This window comes from Varroa jacobsoni, unplaced genomic scaffold, assembly GCF_002532875.2.
Source record: "Varroa jacobsoni isolate VJ856 unplaced genomic scaffold, vjacob_1.0 scaffold_371, whole genome shotgun sequence".
NCBI classification, from domain to species: domain Eukaryota; kingdom Metazoa; phylum Arthropoda; class Arachnida; order Mesostigmata; family Varroidae; genus Varroa; species Varroa jacobsoni.
Window position 1 is genome coordinate 105,270 of NW_019213273.1, and position 5,318 is coordinate 110,587.

General features: G+C 44.9%; 1 long non-coding RNA gene across 2 annotated transcripts; it reads left to right on the plus strand.

Moving 5' to 3' along the window:
• Positions 1-1,670: 1,670 nt before the first annotated feature.
• Positions 1,671-5,301, plus strand: LOC111259838 (uncharacterized). 2 transcript variants are annotated; one of them, XR_002679877.2, is made up of 4 exons: positions 1,671-1,870; positions 3,603-4,094; positions 4,699-4,816; positions 5,069-5,301. It is a non-coding gene; the product is annotated as an uncharacterized LOC111259838 (long non-coding RNA). The 2 variants fall into 2 exon arrangements; XR_015310753.1 differs by having other exon boundaries at positions 4,699-5,301.
• The last annotated feature ends 17 nt before the right edge of the window (positions 5,302-5,318 follow it).

Below are 5,318 nucleotides of genomic sequence, written 5' to 3' on the forward strand. Positions count from 1 at the left end.
AAAAAGGAAGCAGCCAGAACTTGAAATATCCACTTTTTATTTAACCCTTAATTAAATCATTTAGCCACACGGAAAGAAACACTTCCTGCCATGCATACCACAAAACATATTTAGGCCTCCCCATGGATGTGTAGATTGCACACTTTTTCATTAGCTTCGTATAGATTCTGTATCACGCATATAAACTCATTCAGACAGCGGGTATCTGTAACTTTGTACTAGTCACGGGACGATGAAAATGCAACCACTCTTCGAGATCGCTAGTATCGAGACATTGTAGTGGATGTTCCGGTCCTTCATTCTGCTCGGGCGGTGTTAGTGGGTGACCAAGCACTAATTATCGAAAATTTTTGTTGACCATCATGCCTTGCAGGAACATCGAATTCGACCAGACCGAAAGCTTCATTGCACTTTTACCTGATACTGCCATGTTTGCCGACCTCCCTTGAGTGCCTGCCAGCCAGGCTGCCACCAAGTGATTTTCACAAAAGTTTTGTATAGACTAGCTCACAAAACGCAGTCAAACGTCCACCCAAGGGTACCTGGAAGGTGAGCACATCGTTGATCCCCTTTCCCCCAGACACCAGCCGCTAATCCATGAACTGAAATAATACATCGTAGTCTATATCAAACATTTCCTGAGAAGGACTGACAGCTCAGCGGGCAAGAAGCTACATTCGACCGAATAAGCGCCGAAAATGTTCGATTCTTGTGGTGCACCGAAGCGACTCAAAGCCTCATCCCATAAACAACATATCTGATAGCACTCTGCCGGAACGGTCTCGTGGGCTCTGCGAAGCCTAGCTTCTCCAGTCTTGTCAGACTTGATCGGCCAAATGGCAATGGTAATAGCTGCCACGCAGAAGAGTTTTTCCTTTGTCAAAGCATCCCCACTGGGTCGTTCCTGCAGTGGTTGATTTTCTAACGCCCTTCATCCCAAACTCTTCTATTAATCGAAGTGATGAGCGCAAAGAACCGAAGGAAATCTGATAGTGCTGTAAGGCCAGGAAATGCAAAGGGATATAGAGTAAGGTGTCGGTTTTTTACCCTTGTGAGCGCCTTTCTGGAGCACCGAGCAGGCTGCAAGGTTCGCACTTGCGCTACTTGCGTAATAGTTGCTGGTACTGCGGCCGCATGTTGGTTAGTTATGACCGTGTATATAGTGGAAGCGAACTTTTTATAAGGCTTTTGGACCACCGATGCGACAGAGCTTTGACTGCCGGTTTCTGCGCACACAAGCGCACTACTATAATGGCCGTTCCTTTCCTGTAACTCTTGTCGTGCACGGAGTTTGTAGGCAGATCAGGACCTTGAAAACGAATACAGTGACTTCAATAGCGCGTTATCCAAGGGAATCGAGGAGTTCCCAGTTGCCCCTGTCCATCATGATATTCCCCTGAGGTTCTCTTCGGGTGTTTCAAGCCTACTCCAGAGCGCAGCCGCCGCTTCTGGCTATCACGATGCGCAAGCTGTCCAATCAGCGAATGAGAGCCGTTTTTTCCCATGCTAAATCCCCTATCCCCACCATACAACCTGTACTTCAAGCAATATATATATAATATCCACGAGCGTGTCGCTGTACAGGGAACTTTGCGACACTCACATACTACCCGGCCACCGCACGACGCAGGGTGTAGGATGAGCTCGAACAACACACTCTCGAGGCCTATCACGGCAATTGAGAGAGAAAAGCCGCTTTACGGCCCTGTGAAGACCCTGGCAACGAATCCGACGTGGTGGTGCCGCTGGTAAAAGCGACAACGTAGATTTTTTTGTTACCGACATGAAGAGTCATCGATGAAGAGTTTTTGAATCTATCGAACCACAGAATCCTCCTCTGCAATCGCCGTACAAGCTAACCAACACGCATGTAAGTAAGGATCTACTGGCTAGGTCTACCGATTATTGGATATCGTTTAAAAGCTTTCAGGAAGTACGACGTACTCGTTAATCGAACATTGACGCGAACGCCAAACAGAGTCATGATGAACGCTGTTAATCGGTAGCGTTGCGGACACACAGATTAGTGTACATATTAGAGCAACGAGCAGAATTCAAGCGTGGAATAACGTCGAGTGCATTAGAAGATCGAAAACGAAGTACAGACTAAGTCTCTCGCAGTTCTAAATTCATCCCTCCTTTATTGACGTAGTTGCTCCGTTAAGCTATATATTAGACAATGGCAAGTAGTCGTCTTGAGTTGTTATAGGGAATACTTAAAGTGGTAATGGTATGGCACGAAACAGAGGCACGTCCGAAGTATGAAAGCGGTACCGGGGAAAAACGACCAGTCGGTTAACTATACCTTAAACGAGTGGTAAAGATTGGGCTAGTTTTATTGTCACTGTCGACTGATTACACCAACGGTCGGTGTCCTACCAAATAATTGAAGAGCTTTTTCATCGATCTAACGCAAATGTTAGCGACCTAAGAATGGTTCGGGTATACGAAATAGATCTAAGGCACGTATAACGCTATTGCCTCCTGCATTTCGTCACTATGAAGGTAATAACTGAAATTCTACCTTTAGAAGCTACAAGATTTCAGGGTTATCTCATTTTACGTTCACGTACCAACTCTCAATGACAGCTCCAACCATTAACTATGAATCTATGTTCGAATATATGCCTTACGCCAGTTCCTCAATCAATCAGAAAATGAATGAGCTTTCAAAAGTGACAGTGTTCCTTTAAGGAGAATCGTGCTTAACTTGAATACGCGTATGTATGATACAACTTGTAAATTACTAATGTAGGGTATTGTATGGTAGTATGCCTGCGCTACGTGCACTCGCTACTAAGAACAGGCAACGTGACTGCTACGTTTGTGAAGACTACGATAGGCAGATGGCAAAGCACTTACTAAAGGAAAACTTATTTCTAGACCCAAATCGTCGCTGATTTTACAGTAAAGTACAACAAAAGGGTGATCGCTCCCGATCCAGCTAGGTGGAATAACGGGTGGAGTTCTCAGGTGAATCTTTTGGAAGTTGCGACAATGCGATAAAGAGGAATATTCAGAGTAGTCTACTGATCTCTCCGGGGATATCTGCGAAGTTAAGCGTGTAGCCTCTGGGGCGTATCCGCGTCTACCAGAGGGTGTTACGGATTGAAGGTGGGAAAAACCACCGGTCAATAACAAGAGACCCGTAACACGCTGCCAAAAGCTGTAAGGCAATCTTACGCTTAACGCAAGTACTTTTAGAAATAGAGAGATAGATAAATATGCTAAATCAGTCTAACATAACTTGAAGGAATGGGCTAGGCTCTTCTGATTCTACACGCGTTCAATTCCTTCTCTATTTAACACACACACATATGTATTTATGTAACGTCAGTATTCCAGCTTTTGTCCCTATAGTTCTCAACCTGTACATACAAACCTATGCTCTAACCAGCATCCTTCAACATATATACATATATTCTTGCAAGCTAAAAAAAATGCAAGTCTCCGAACGCACCCGATGCCATATGTTTGCAGATTTTCGTAGTCGATCTATAGTTCGTACTTCGCTGTTTGCTTGGCTTATTATGAGGGTTCGATTCGGCCGTTCGTCCGCCTGGTTAATTAAGAACTTCCTGTTTCCTCTTTAATTTTTGTAGGAGCTTTCAACGTTGCCAACAGTAATGGCCAATCCGAAATTCCACTTTCCTTCAATCAACCTCTAAATTCGAGAACGGGCGTCGCGATTTTTTTAGAACCCGTCACCCGACCTGATTGGAGATGTGAGATGTAGATACCTCGAAATGGCTGGCATGTTCGACTAGGGGATTTGCGACACCCAGAGGTCATCGACGGAGTACTGTCGCAGAGGGAATTAAGTCAGGAATACGAACTGGGACTGGGATTAAAAGAGTCCGTATTTCGAAACCGAGACCTTCCGGGCTATTGCCTTTTAAGTTCAGCCTGCGACCATTTATAAGTCGGTGCTTCTCGCACTCTCTTTCAATACCAACGAGCGACCTCCCCCCCCCCCCCAGCCATTCGACAGACCGTACTGCAGGACGGAACCGCAGCGACGCTATCATTTAGCATCTTAAGGCACTACACTAAGAGCAATCTGTATGAAAGAAGAAAAGATCGGCCGACTGAAAGTGAGTAGAGTTCATAAATTCGACTTCTATATTGATATGTAACGATTTACCTACATCACTTACGACATCTATTGTAACATGTTAGCCCTTTTAATGCTACAAGTAGTGCCCGTGAAGGTTAGAACAAGGCAATGTTTCTATCCTCATTTAGCGTAGTTTATTATGTAGACTTAGGTCGATCCAGGGAAGAATATACTGTTCGAATAATCTGAAAGAGAAAAACTATGGTTCTCCTTAAACCCATTTCACTTGGACTTCTGTCAGAATGTCTGCTCTAAACGAAGTTCAGGTACACAATTATTTGAGCGCGACTGGAGTTAAACTCGTTTACTTATCATACATAATTTATACATGAATTGCTTGTGGCTTGTTGAGCTAAATCATCATTTCTGCTGACGTCAAAATTGGTTCGAGGTAGAGTTTCAGTAACGCAACATAGTGTCTCCCCATACCTGGGCCTGTTCTTCCTACACACGCGGCGCTAATGTCTCTCGTGCGTGCCCTGCCCTGAAGCCCTTAAAAGTTATCACGCAGCTAGTCACTGTTCGCGCTCCTGCAGTCGCTGCTTACTGTTTAAAAGTTCGAAATAATTTTCTTTTTCTAGAAGACGACGCTTAGACGACCGAGTGTTGAGCAGCATCGCCAGCTACCCAATTAGTCAGGATCACCAGACTACCAAAACCCGTTGAACACCAAAGACGAATTTAAGCACGAGGACAAAGGTGAAGCAATGCAGAACGTGGAATGAAGCATATTAAGTAAGCCTCAACCCCTGTTTAATGACTGAGGAGTCCTGCCTGTAGCGGGCACATTCGGTTGAATAAAGAGGGGTTGCGGGTCACATCGACACTGTTTCTAGTGCTTCTGCCATTGCCAGAAACCGGAGATCAGAGACAATACATGTTACCTAGGAACTGCGCAGTGGTGCCATTATGTTACAATAGATTTTACTTTTGTCACATTTCTGGTTCAAGGTGCATTGGGGTGCCTCACTCCGTGGAGAAGGCTGTCCGCTGAATGCTTCGATTTTGGTTTTTACTCGGGCCGAAACTGCGACGTTTTATACCTAATGGGACTCGGTTTTGCGTCGTGCGCGAGTTAAACGTTACGAGTAAAGTCGTCTGTAGAACTTTTCCGTGCATATCGTCACTGCACGAAGCGAAGAACCATGCGCGCACTCAGGCTATGATAACGATATTCGTGACGACACCAGTATTTACAATT